Source organism: Pelobates fuscus, chromosome 6, assembly GCF_036172605.1.
Source record: "Pelobates fuscus isolate aPelFus1 chromosome 6, aPelFus1.pri, whole genome shotgun sequence".
NCBI lineage: Eukaryota > Metazoa > Chordata > Amphibia > Anura > Pelobatidae > Pelobates > Pelobates fuscus.
This window is the reverse complement of record NC_086322.1, coordinates 120,097,606-120,112,529: the sequence shown is the minus strand read 5'-3', so window position 1 is coordinate 120,112,529 and position 14,924 is coordinate 120,097,606. Positions and strand designations below refer to the sequence as shown.

The 14,924-nt window shown below is 39.0% G+C and overlaps 1 protein-coding gene across 2 annotated transcripts in view; it reads left to right on the top strand.

Annotated features, from left to right (window-relative positions):
• The window catches only part of TLL1 (tolloid like 1), a 101,149-nt gene that overhangs the window by 16,196 nt on the left and 70,029 nt on the right, over positions 1 to 14,924 (top strand). The gene's annotated exons all lie outside the window — the stretch shown is intronic.

Sequence of the window (14,924 nt, the reverse complement as noted above, 5' to 3'; positions counted from 1 at the left end):
CTGCCATTAAGATATAAGCCATCCTCTAAAAGGTGGTCTTTAGAGACATTAGGATGGCATTCCACGTCCTAAAAATCTTGTCCTTTCACCCCCCTTCCCCCCCCCCCCCCCTGTAATACTTTCCTTGCAAGTCCGCCTGCAGCCAATTGCTGCAGTCAGTCACATGTCGAACATTGGCTGTGGGATTGTTCTGACTTTTTCTTCACTTATCTGAGGCAGAGATCATTACTACTGTCTCTTGTGTGCTCAAAAATTGTATGTCTGAATGCCCCTCTGTGTCTGCTGAAAACTGGGTACCTCCAAACCTCACCACACCTGAAATACGCCTGCTTATGGAAACACATAGCATCAAAACGAATATTCTGGTTTGTGAGCCAGAAAATTATTTTAAGCTTTTTATGACAGATGTATTTTGAGTAAATTACAAATTCTGTGACAACAAATATCGCTCTGCGAATCCGGAGTTACACCACAGCAGAAAGACAACTGACACTTCACTGATATCTGTGAGATAAAAGCATTTTGGGCCTTTGTAATGGTTATAAGGAGAAAAACAATATTATGAAGAGCGATGATACAAGCAACTTCTCAGTTTCCTGCACATGCAGACACCAGGCACTATGACCACTTCAAATCACTGATGCCTGGAGTAACGTTTCAACCAATATAACCCATCAAAGTGATAATATGGCATTTAATTTGGCAAATGATGCAAATTCACTACAAGTTATACCTGGGCTATTTGCATTTATCAAAGGGAAAATTGACTCTTCAGGGTGCTCTGATTCTGTGTGCACAAATGACAAAACTGTGGGATCTCCTCCTTCCCTTTAAAAAAACAAATCTAGACTGGGATTCCTTGAATCTCCAAGAGGCGCCTCTAGTGTCTGGTAGAAAGTCACTAGAGGCTGTCTTGGTACTGCAATGTAAACCGTAGTTTCTTAAAACATGCAATGTTTTGTATTGCATGACTAAAAGAGACGGGTACAATGCACCCAAATCAATTCAATGAGATTAAGTGGTCTGGGTGCCTGTAGTTTCCCTTTTATGGCAGTGTGCTGCGTAAACCCATAAAGTGTTGACAACCTAAAGTAACTTGTTTCATTTTTTTTTTATTTTTTTTTTTGCTATTTTAACTTTTATCTGAATTTGTATGTGTATATGGCCTTTTAAGTTTTCTATATATATTTAAACTTTTATATATATATATATATATATATATATATATATATATATATATATATATATATATATATATATATATATACATATATACACACCTTCATGTGTGGTAATTGGGGAGATGTGCTATTTCCGAATACAGGTTTGTGTAAACTTGCGAAGTGAAAATTGGCTCCAAGATAAATAGCATGAAACATTAACATTGCCAGGTATTCTTGTCAATGTTTTCGTTGGGAAGATACAATGTGAATAATTGGCCCTCTGCTTATCAAATATCATCTCCACTATTAAAGAGCAAAATACACATTGCCAACCTTTTGTTATCTAGTTTCCCGAAAGCAGTACAGTATTATGAATTGCCAAATGTGCTTGAGTACCCCCACCCCCTCTGAAGCATTCACCATTGACTTGGTTATCTTTTCCTGGTAGCCTGCATCCTGTCACTTAGCTGGAAATGTCACACACTTGCTCATTCATATTTCTGTCAGAAATCTTAAAAGTATAGGGGGGGGGACCAGCAAATTACAAGGTTTTTTCCAAGGGTAAATAACTTCAGACCACAAACCTTTGTAGATATAACTCACTACTGTATGTACTAAACCCACTGACACACTGTTTATGGTTTCCCTCCCTCTCTCCCTTGTAAATGGAAACTGTAGTCATTATAACAATTTCACCTCATATAATTTGCGCTAGTTGCTGTAGTCCTCTAGCACGGTCTCTCCATTTAATATTAAACCACTTTCAAGCCGTTTAACTCTGACTGCTTCTAACCACACAGTCTGCCTTCTCCCCCCCACCCTCCCCATAGCTAAGGCTCGGACAGAGACTATACACCTTCTGACCATACTAGCAGTCATCTGACTCTAAGTCAGTCAGCCACCCATTGCTGCTCTGGGCCTCTGGCTAATGCTTCCTTATCCTCTCAGGCAGCAGAATGGGGGGAATTGGCTCCCGTGACTCACATTTTACAAAAGAAAACAAAAATAACTAACTTTAAATAGAAGTACAGCGACAAGGGATTGCAGACACTATAATTGCTTTAATGAGCTGAAACTATTACGATGTCCCTTTAAAAGAGGTGGACAAGAGTTGTATAACCAAGCCTCCATTTCACTTGTGACTACTTTTTAAAGGCAGATTTTTAGATTACAGACCCACACACAAAAGAAAATGTCCCCACTTTTTGGGGAAATTCCTGGGAGCAGTTGGAACTGGTGCTGTACACAAAACAGTGCTGTGACAACAAAGGTATTGGAGAATGGGTACATCGCTGGTGTTTCAGTACAGTTTGGCAATAGTCATTCAGGGGTTAACCAGCAAACCTATTCAAATTCTTATGTGTTAAGTAGAATGCAACAAAGTCTGCTGACACCATTAATTCTCTATGGAGTACTTTGTGTGGCCTTGTTCCGTACTGTTGGCCATATTTGGAGTAGTTAATGTTTGGTAACAGACAATGCTTTTATTCACAGAAATTTCTTTTTTTTTCTGCATGTTTCTGTCAGTATTGTAATTTACTGAAGAGGAAATGAGGCATCTATGACGTGTAGCCTTCCCCTCCAGTTAACTACTCATTTCCACCTGCTCCCATAGCTGCAATGATTCCAGTGTGTTAAGATGTTAAACTGGTCATAATCCTAGTTTGCCACTCTAGCTGTTAACTGAAGTGGTTATAAGGCCTATTCATCAAAAAATTACACACAATCTGTTAAATGGCTTTTTTTTTTCTTTCTGTTCCTGAATACCACCTTAATTCATGCAGAACATTCTAGGACAATGGCTCCTCGTTAATTTTACAATGTGTCGTGAAGAAAGATCTAGGAAAATCATGCTTGACATGCATTAAATGGACTTTGTTAATCTGCTGATGTAAATGATCTAATGGAGTGAAGCTTTGTATGATATCAATAGATTTTCAGAAACATTGTTCATACTTTAATTGCTGGCTCCTCTAATTGCTATGTATATTTTGCCAATTACAAACTGCATGAAGTTAGTTACAAATGAAGTTGCCTTTTGATCTGAATGTCTTTGTAAATGGGAGCACCACAGTACAAACAATAGTCTACACAAATGTCTTACAGATACAAGTGTTGGCCAGTGTATCATGAAATTAAAATGGGGTCAGTAGATCACTGCGTACTATATCTGCAGCTTTTAATGTTGTGGCTGCTCACTGTACATTTTGGAATATCCATTCTGTTGGACTGATGTTGAAATGCAGCCTAGGTTATAGTTTTTTTTTTTTTGTTTTTTTTTGTTTTTGTTCTACAGAATACATTTTTGCAGGGTTCTTTATCTCTAATATATTTTTAGATGTGCATCCTTACATTTATAGCTGTAGGCAGTACTGTCTGATGTACCTAGAGGAGAAAAAAGGCTGCTGACAAGCTCATGTTTGTGCTTCACAATGCTCTGAATTAACCGCGTTTTAGATTTAAAATAAATGTAATTAAATAAAACTTTTAAAAAAAACAAACAAACAAAATTCTCTCTGCCATTGTGCTGGTCCTACATGTTAGGGTTTGGCTCAAGAGAGCTAAAGGTATCTGCTAAGCAGGAGCTACTGTCCATCAGCTGTGGTGTAGGTGGTGCGTATGTACCTCGGAAGACATCAGGTTAGATGTCTGTTTACACTGTTTTGTTGTTTGAAGTGCTTTAACCCCTTAAGGACACATGACATGTCATGATTCCCTTTTATTCCAGAAGTTTGGTCCTTAAGGGGTTAAAAGGGACCTTCAGACCGTTCCAGTCTGCTATGGCTTTGCTAATGTGGACATGCTTTTCTGCGCCATCTCTCCACCATTGGACTTTGTTAATCAGCCATAGGCGGTTTACCAGTTTGGCCTGTCCTTCATTCGTCACATAGGGATGGTTCTGGAGCCCCTGCATAACAATTTGTCCCTAAGCAGCCCCATAAAGTCACCTTTCATTTTAATCTTGCTCATGCTGGGGATACATGAAAGGCAAGGCTTAAAGTGCCAGGAGTTCGTAATAAATGAAAGCAATGAAGGTGAAGATTGTGCATTAGGCTTAGTTATGCAAAATATCCACTACAGCTTGCTGCAGTAGTGGTGCAGACTTCCACTTTAATCTTGGTCTGTACAATGTCAATTCAGACCCCCTTTTGAAAGTGATATGATGGGAGACATAGGAGAGACTTTACCTGTCCCAGCTCATTTCCAGCATATATCGAAGGATGGAGCTAGAAATAAGTGGCACGATACAGTAATCTAAAAGATGTAATGCCGTTAAATGTGTGTTACGGGGTAAAATACCATTTAAGTTTCTGAATTATTATTTTTTTGACCTTTATGACTGCATTTAAAGCAAAGCTTTTTGTTAGAACATGTTGATGCATTAATCTGCAGGCGGTGGTACTTTTTGGTACCTTTTTAATGTCTCGCCTAGAATATACAAGCTAAACTTTACATGAAGGCTTATATCACAGTGAAAATAAGGGATGACTGCAGCTCTGGAGCAGCATGCGGAGTAGATTTTATCTGCATTACTTTGTTTTTGTTTGGAGTGCTTTAACATGGCTAAAAGGTCTTTCTAATCTTTATCTAATGAGTGTCTTGGTTAAACACTGACCATCTGTAAACAGATTAGCTGCGTGAATGATGTAAAACAATGGGTATGTACACTTCATTGTAATTTCCAGGACTACAAATTTACCATTGTATACAAGTAAAAAGTGTTTGTTTTATTGATGCTTTTTTTGTTGTTTTTCCTAGTCCATTCCAGCAATTCATTAAAATGTTCTGATCTATTGAGTAGTACATGTGTTATATACGAAGGGCTCTTGTCAAAATGTTCCAAAGCATTGTTTATTACAGTCAAACGTCAAGTCAAAAGTCCTAAATGTTATAACTTTCTCACTACTTTGAGTTTGAAACAAGTCTGGCATTTCGCAGATTACTCTTCTTTTTTTTTTTTTTTTTTTTTTATGATTATTTATGAAGCACCAACAAATTCCACAGCGCTGTACAATAGGACGACTAACCGACATGAATTTGTAACACTGGTTGGATGCACAGGAACAGAGGGGATTGAGGGCTGTGTGGCTGTATTTACTGCAAGGCTACCAAGGCATTTGCATTGGGTGGCACTTTCCAGGGGGCGGCAAACACCACTGTGCCCAAATGCCCAGGCAAATGCCTTCTTAGCCTTGTTTTATGGGGGCCCAAAAGCTTGCCTGCTAGCCACCTTTGGGGGCTCCCCCGAGGCAGGCAACCATTTGCTTTCTGGGTGCAAGGAAGGAAAGCTGTTAACAGTTTTTGATATGCCTTCCTGAAGAAGTGAGACTAAGTAAAAAGTCTAACAGAGCAGGGAAGGGTGTTCCACAGGAATGGTGCAGCCCTAGAGAAGTCTCGATGGCGAGCATCCGAGTGGGGAGTACAGGCAGAGGATAGATGTAGGTGTTGGAGCCTAGATGGGCCTTGTGTTTTAGGGAGGATAGGTAGTTTGGAGCAGCATTATGTATGAATTGAGGATGTCCCTGTTTCACAATTCTGAGTTGTATTAACCTTAATATCTGTATATGTAAAATGACCAACTAAGGACAGGTCCTGTAGTGTATGTGTATAGACACAATATGTGTGTTTTAGCATTGTGATGCAGATACAGTGCAGTCAATTCCTCCACATAATGTTGCATGAATTGTTGTAGGAATTTACAATTTGGTTAGTTTTGGAGGCAGTATCCATTCTATGACATGATTGCTTAATACTTTCTATTAATGAAGGGTGTTTTGTTGGCTGCTTCTGAGTGCCTTGCATATCACACAAAGTGCTTGTCACACTCCACCCACAATTTATTCTGCTCTAGAAGGTCATAAGCATTTTCCAGGTGGGATAACCGTTGCAATGTAATATATGTTAAAATAGACTATAGGTAATTGTAATAAGAAATATTGAAATGCATTTGCCCATTACTCTTTTAAAGGAGAACTGTCCCTCTGGACCTATTACAACTTGTAGGTTTTAGCACTCTTGCTGTCTACCCCCCTCGCTCATTCAAGCAGAGCATTTTGATAAATCTTAAAAGTTTAATTTCTCCTTTTTTATGCTTTGTCTATGCGGACTGCCTGATACAAATGACAGTTTGCAACAATTCTTCACAGGAAAGGTGGATGTACAAAGTTGAAGGATAAAGCGGTGTGAATTTCTACATTTGATCTTTATTTTTTGCCTCCCCGATACTCATTAAGTGTTGGGAATATAAGCCTAAGGTGCTTTCAATGTGTTCTTTGTGGTTCAATAAAGTTATTGCTCCATCTCTTTTCCCCCATTGAGTGTGGAGCAGTGAATCACTAAACACATGTGGTGGTAGCCATCTATTATTGTGGGCACTTGCCCAGTTATCTTATTCTCAGCATGCAGATTGCAACTTGTATGGGCAGAGATAGGATGCCCAATATTATTGAAGCAGGCTGTGTTTCAACAGTGATAGAAAAACTCAGTTGTGGGAGATCGATTCTTGGGAAACCATCCTAAATGAAATGGTTGATACCGGTGATGGGTATGAAGACACACAAAAGAATGAGGAAGCATATGCTGAGTTAATTCAGTTCTTGGATACGGTTGTATTAATAATGAGGGAGGCCGCTTATGAGATAAATGGTACACATATTAAGCTAGTCAAAATTGGCATGAAATTCCAGGCCACTGTAATTATAACATTGGAAGTGTTGTAGAAAAAAAAATGGGCATTAATTGTAAAATTGATAGGATCCACTTAAACTAAAATTTGAACAAAAAAAAGTGCAGTGTCAAAACGGAATTAAAATGATAGTGCTTTGATGTACTTTTATATACTCACAATGCTCTTTCAACATATATTCTACAAATACACTTATTTAGCAAACATTTATTTAATATGTCTTCCACGTTACAATTGGTGTAGGACCGATATTTGGGTACTGTGACGTAGTGGTGAGCTTAACACAATATGGCCATATGGCAGAACTGAATTCCCATATTTGTTTGCAGAGGGAGGGGATTTGAAGTAGCCTTATTAAATTTAGAAATGAATTTTTAGATCTGCACTGTTCATTAATCTAAAATGTATAAATTTTGGTCACTATGGCAGCAGTTCCTGCAAAATGCATGTTCTGTTTGTGTCCCCAGTTAATTGTGAAAATGTGTCCAGGACTGTGGCCAAATCTTTCAGTTTTGTGCAGCTAATTAGAACCAAAACTCACCTGCCTTTTTATATGCGTAGTATCGCTAGTATATAGTAAATAATAGCAACATTGTAGCAACCGTCAAAGCGTAAAATATGAAAATTGTCAGGAAATGGGTGACGGATTGTAGTGGACACACCGCTTTTCAATATATAGATATTGATGGATAGTATGGGTTTTAATTGAATGAAAAGTCCCATTTTATATGGGATTGATAGCCTCATCTTTGTTTTTCTAAAATATGTCCGGGATCCGACACAGAGATGGCCACTGAGAAGTCTGATCTGACTCTGTAACAGAAAGTGCATTCTTGACAATCTCCACAATGTGCCCGTCAAGTGTTTCTCACAGGCAGGCACTGAATCCAATCAGTGCTCCTCTAAGAGAAGTATTAATTGAACATTGACATCCTTTAGCAATGCTGAAGAACCGAATCTGATTTGCGTATCACAAAGGGAATCCCCATCTAGTGGCTTTCAGTGTTACAGCCAGTAGAGGTGTTTTTTTTTTTTTTTTTTTTTTTAAGCAGTACCACAATGTAAACCTTGCCATATCTCTTATAAGGCAGTGGTTTTTACCCCTCCCGGTTGCAGGACTAAAACAAAACCGCATGGTCACTTCACCAAGGTGAAGCGGACAGCATGCTCTTAGCAGTCTTGTAAAGTGGTCTTGTGGATCTAGAAGTTCCTCTTTATTTTATTGTTTCTCTCTCACATATGTATTCCACGTTCTTCCCCCCCCCCATTGTTACCTTCATATCTTACAATATACCCCTATTTTAATGTTTAATATGCCATTCTATACTAAAAGCATATTCTTTAGAGCAAAGACTTACACCCCTCCCCCCCCTCCCCCATGAGTCTTGATATGTATGTGCTCCTTACCTGCATTAATAAGCCCCAAAGGCTATTGTGTATGTATCACAATTACACTAGCACTGTTGCATTTGTACATTATCTTCTAACCACACAGTTCAGCATTACGCTATTAGTACTACAGAATGCCGCTTGCAGTTAATTTTCACCCAGATAGTGGGATACCATGTTTTTCCACTTCCTTCGATCATCCATGCTATTATTTGATATGTAAGCATACTCCCTTCGCTTTGGGTGTGGCAAAAAAATCACACAGAGCTCACGCAAATGATATTTCAACTTGCGTACAAATCATGCATGTTCTTGTGCTTTCTATCGGTATACTCCCTTCAAACTTGACCCTTCTGGGACTGACAGCTGAACCTGAAGCATTGAGAGATTTTCAGCCAAAGGCCATGAAAACAAGGCTTTTGGCAAGCAAAGCATAAAAGATAACCCCAGAAGAGAGGAAGTGAAAGATCATGTTCTTCAATATTTTTTTGGAATTATACTGTCAAATTCTTTCTGCAGAGACTAACCCTTTAGTTCAACCTGTGCATACTATTGGCTGTACAGAGTAAAGGACCAAAAGACTAGAGTGCAAGTTAACTGCTTTCAAGGACAAAAAATGAATTGCTTAATTGCTGAAGCTGCAGGAGTGGACATCCACTCTGTACATTTTGCGCATGTGTGAGAGTACAAGACTGGGGCCTATAGAGTCCTCTATAGGTAGTCTAACTCCCTTCAGCCAACCATAGTGGGACCCATTTGGCTTCTGCTGTCAAGCCGCAATGCTTGCAGGCTTGGCACCTGTTGGGACACATGTAAGTGGCAAATAATGGATAAATGGTTTGTTTCCTTACTGGGGAACAGTGTCATGCTACTCCTCACATCACTACAGCAGGCTGTAGTTGTTATGCATGGAGTAAGTATATAAACCCATTTCCATGATCCTTTGGTGGTTGTCTCATTTCAGTTTATTTTTTCTCCCACGTGGGACTTAACATATGTGTGTTGCAAGTAATTTAGTTGGTAACCTGAACCCCTTTGTGTTTTTCCTGGAGATTAACAAATTGGTGTTTTTACTTAAAGGAACACTATAGAGTCAGAAATACAAACCTATATTTCTGACCCTATAGTGTTAAAACCACCATCTAGTCCCCCTGGCCCCCTCTTGCCTCCCTAAATATAGTAAAATCCTTACTTGTATTCAAGCCTGAAGCTGCTGGTTTTGTCCCTGTTTGCCTCAAAATAACAAGCTGTCTGCTGACATAATAAGAAGTGGTGGTCTGAGCCAACCACAATGCTTCCCCATAGGATTGGCTGAGACTGTGAAGGAGGCCGATCAGGGGCAGTTCTAGAAGCCATCTATGAAGTGGCCAGTGAAGTTATCACCAGGCTCTCATGTAAACACTGCATTTTCTCTGAAAATACAGTGTTAACCGCACAAAGCTTGAAGTGAATGATTCTACTTACCAAAACAAATGCAATTAGCTGTAGTTGTTCTGGTGACTATAGTGTCCCTTTTAATTCTGCATCAAATTGGGCCTTTAATTTTCAGTCCTCGTTAACTGCTTTTTTCCTGGCTTATGCTATATTATCTAGCCACTTAACACCTACAGTATGATCAGCTATAAAGCCAAGTTGGCAAGAACTTAAGAACTGTAATTAAAGTCTCGTTACAATACAAAAATGCAGTCTATAGCATTTTTTTTTTTTTTCTTAAGAATTTATTGACAAAATTATTGACTACGTTTTTGGAGTGTGTCGTTCAGACTAGTACTATAAATCATCATAGTGATTTTAATTTAACAGTGTTTTAGCAAGACCTGAAAATCAATTGTACTCTAGAAATGTACGTTGCATTTGTTGCCTTACACTGAATACCTGATTGAGTGTGCAGCCATGTGTGCGCAGAAAACAGAATTCCATGCAAGTGGTTTGTAAAATGCTTTATTAATGTACAAGTTTAAGGAAGTAGAAAAAGGTGGCGGCACAGAGATAATATGTACAATTAAATATAAGCAAGTAGTAATATAGAAATAAACAATGATATCTAAAACAGAGCAATATTTTTTTTTTTTTTTAAATAGGTGTACATGTATGTATGTGTATATATACATATAATGTAACTAAACCCCCATTATTATTGCGTAGATAAATAAAATAACACTAATAAAATCAGTCAACATTGAAGTTGCTGTTTAGTAAATAGGTGAGTGCACTGGATCTTGTGTATTACATAGTGTGTGTTCGTTCGTTCGATCTCCAAAAAGAGTCTAGTAAAACCTTGGGATGAGAGAACAATCGCAGTTCTATCTGAGGTAGACGTCTGTGGAGTAGTGGGATCAAGGGGTTAGAAACTTTCTTGCAAAAACAAAATGTCCTGGGTGTTCCCTTTTAAAACCCTTGCCCCGAAGGACTAAATGGTGATTTTGATCTTTTTAATTTTCTGTGTTCTTCAAATCCATATTTATTTTTCCATTATTTCTATCATTTGTTACACTCTCAGCAATTTTACTGTGACCTTTTAATATCTATTTTATATATATATATATATATATATATATATATATATATATATATATATATATATTTATATATATATATACGGATTTGCTTTTTGTCACATATCTGGTGTGTGTGTGTGTGTGTATATATGTATGTATGTATGTAATATATATATATATATATATATATATATATATATATATATATATATATATATATACAATAAATACACAAGATCCAGCGCACTCTCCTATCTACTAAACAGCAACTTCAATGTTGACAGATTAGTTTGTAAAAGTTTTTTTTAAAAACACCTAATCTAGGCAAAAAAGTATATATATGTGTGTGTGTGTGTGTGTATATATATATATTGTGTGTGTGTGTATATATGTTTTGTGGTTTATTCCTTATGTATTTTGTTGCTTTACCCAACTAGCTTACTAGTCCATTTTGTTGTTTATTATCAGCTGTTATTTATTATACTCTAGCCCCTCCTTCCACACTTTTTTTTTCCCTCCATAGAGAGAGAGAGAGATGTAAAAAAAACAGATAAAATATGTTATCTGTCTTTTACATCTACATCACTGGACTAATACGGCTATTTAACCCCACTCCTTTAACTGTGATCATCTACCGCCCTCCTTCCCCTCCCGGTCATCCTAAGCTATTCATTGAGCTCTTTTCTTCATGGCCTTCCCCACTTGCTTTCATCTAGCACTCCTTCCCTTATACTTGGGGAATTCAAAATCCCAATCAACAACTCCAACTGCACTGATGCTTCTTGTGTGCTCTCTGTAAACTTTTTTTTTGGCCTCTCGCGCTGTCTCGCTCTCTCTTCGCCCTTCAAACATGCAATTGTAAGCCCAATTCTAAAGAAGCCCAACCTTGAGCCTAACTCCCCGTCCAACTACCGTCCTATCTTGCTACTGCCTTTTGCATCCAAGATCCTTGAAAGAGTTGTGTATGTGAGATTGACAGACTTCCTAGCGTCTAACTCTTTGCTAGACCCGCTTCAGTCTGGTTTCTGTGCTAAGCACTCTGGATACTTTGGTCATTACGGTTTTCACAATGATCTACTCGCTGCAAAATCTCATGGTCACTACTCTATCCTAATTCTCCTTGACCTTTCAGCGGCTTTTGACACTGTTGATCAACAGCTTCTTCTCATCCTCCGCAATATCAGTCTACAAGATATTACACTCTCCTGGTGCTCCTCCTACCTCTCCCAGTCTTTCGGTAGTTGTAAAGTCTTAATTTGGCTTTCGGGTATCCGCTTCCGTCCTTAGGGTGATGTACTGCAGCTTCTGTCCTTGGGGACGTCACCCCAAGGACGAGAGCTGATACCTTAAAGCCAAATTTAAGACTTTACAACTACCCAAAGACTGAGGATCCATAAACTGGACTGGTTCCAGCCACTCCTGCTTCCCTCCTGCTCGCATTGCCAAAGGAACCTCTGGAGTAAGCCGTGTATCAATTAGAGGGAGCACTTTATTAATTTGGGGGAGACATGGGACCAGTGTATTACATTGGGGAGGGGGTGGGGAACAGTGTGTTAAATTGGGGGGAGGGCAGTGTATTAAATTAGAGAGGAAGGGCAATGTAGATTTGGTGGAGGGGGCAGTGTATTGGAATGTGTGCAATGTATTAGAATGTCAAGAGGGGCCAGTGTGTTAGATTGGGTCTGCATTGAGGCGCTGAACGCTCCCCATGGAAATGCTGATTGGCCGCGCAGCTGTAGCCCCAACAGCATTTATCATTGAAACGTCTGTACTTTGAATGCTTTTTGAATAAATTTGGGATGCACTAGTGTGCCCCCTACAACTAAGCTGCATTTTGGATTGCAATTTGTTTAAAGAAGATCACAGAATGCTTAGCTGACTGAGAATTTTTAAAACTATGAAATTTACGTTTTACGTAAAGGACCACTATAGGCACCCAGACCACTTCAGGTCAATGAAGTGGTCTGGGTGCCAGGTCCCCTCTAGTTTTAACCCTGCAGCTGAAAACATAGCAGTTTCAATGAAATGGCTGTTTCACTGAGGGTTAATCCAGCCTCTAGTGGCTGTCTCACTGACAGCCGCTAGAGGCGCTTCCGAAAATCACAGTGAGAAGATGCTGGACATCCATAGGAAAGCATTAAGTAATTTCCTTTACTATGGGCGGTTTGAATGTGCGCGCGGCTCTTGCTGTGCATGTTCATTCGGATCAGACGTTGGCAGGGGGTGGAGAGGTCACCAGCGCCGAGGGAGCCTGGTGCTAGAGAAAGGTAAGTGGCTGGCTGAAGGGGCTTTAACCCTTTCAGCCCAGTGGGTGGGGGGGACCTAATGACCCTACAGTGCCAGGAAAACAAGTTTGTTTTCCTGGCACTATAGTGGTCCTTTAATTTAAAGTTTGTTGGATTTACACCTATCTTTCCTACGGCAGTCCATGGCAGTTTTAAAGTATTGTCTACAGGCAAGTGTGTAATCTGCATACAGTATGTGTATATCTATATCCAGTTAGACTTTGGTTAATGTTTAATTGGAATAGCAAATACTTTTACACTTGATTCTATATTTAAAGGAACAAACATGTATTCCTTACATTCTAGTGCCAAAATCACAATTTAGGTCCCTGACCCTTCTCCTTGCAGTAAAACAGTTTTACTCACTTTTTAAAATGTATTTTTTTTTGTGCCGCGGCCATCTATCCGTAACTGGCCCGACCCAGCTCCTCCTCCATGGCAAAGCGATGAACCAATCAGCATCTCCTCACATAGCTGCATTAAATCAATACAGCTCTACGGGGATCGTTCAGCATCTCCATACAGAATGTGGAGACTGGACGTCCATCCTACACACTGGGTAGCCCTGACACAGAAAGCACCTCTAGTAACCGTCTCATTGACTCCCACTAGTTGTGTTACTAGGCAGCGGTGTTTACATTGGAAAGCCTGCATGGACAAACTATAGGCACCAGAACTACTACATTAAGCTGCAGTATTTCTGGTGACCATAGTGTCCTTTTAATCTAGTCGGAGTCCGTGACCTATCATGGCCAGGGATGGGCAATTCCTTTGTTAACATATGTCATGTAGTAAAATCTTTTGAGGTAGCAGGGAAATGTTTACACCTGGCGATTTTGTTTATTGTGCTTTTAAGTCCATGTTATCTACATTAACATTTATTTTATTTTTTTTCATTCACGTGAGCATAGTCTAAGGATTCAAAGAATTATTAATTTTTCTCTGTATTTCAGTTTTTAACTTATTAAAATTCTTGTGACATTCTTTTTAAAATAACACTTGACTGATCTAAATTATGAGTCTAAAGGATATTGTATGGCAAGTGATCTGTGACTAGATTTTTCTCCATGTGTTAAACATTCTAAACAATCAAACTCCTCTGAAATAAGGGTAGTACGTCACTTGCATCCACTTTAGTTTATTACAGTAGATATAACTCCTGTTTGCCTATAGTCTGACACTTAAATATTCTGTTCTTACTGCTCTTAAAAGTGCAATTGAACTTTATTTGATTTTGTCGATGCATTGATGTAAATCTAAAACGATAACTGCATTCTCCATGTATGACCGTTCCTGTAATCATCTAATGTAGTCTGAAGTCCAGACTCCCATCAAAGGAAAATCTGAAATAGATGATAATGTTTAGTCGTAATTTTTAAATAAATCTTTTTAAGGGATGCTTGATCTTTGGAGTGTTTTTGGTGATGGTTGCTTCTAAACTGGGTGTTTGGCCATTACATATTGCTGCTCTTGTCTACCTATCCTCTTATATAAAAGTATGTCCCGTCCAAGCCTCTACACTGCCAAAGATCTGCATCTATTTTAGGTTTGTACTTGCATCTCTGACGCCCACCTTCAACACTTGTCAAGGGCTGCACTGTTCCTATGGAACTCCTTTTCCTCCTCTGTTAGATTCTAACACAGCATATCAATTAAACTGTTAATAGCTTTTCCCTCCCCTCACCTTAGTAACCCATCCTGCTTCCTTTCTTGCAACTGCGTCATCCAATAACTAATCCTTCAATGTAAATTATTCTAGTAACCTACTTTCTCCTGTACATGAATTACATCCTACCCTTGTCTCCTGTGCCACTTTAACCCACTTCCTCTAGAATGTAAACTCGTTGGCGCAGGGCCCTCCATATCCTCTGTTCCTGTGCATTCAGCTAGTCTTGTTGCAAAT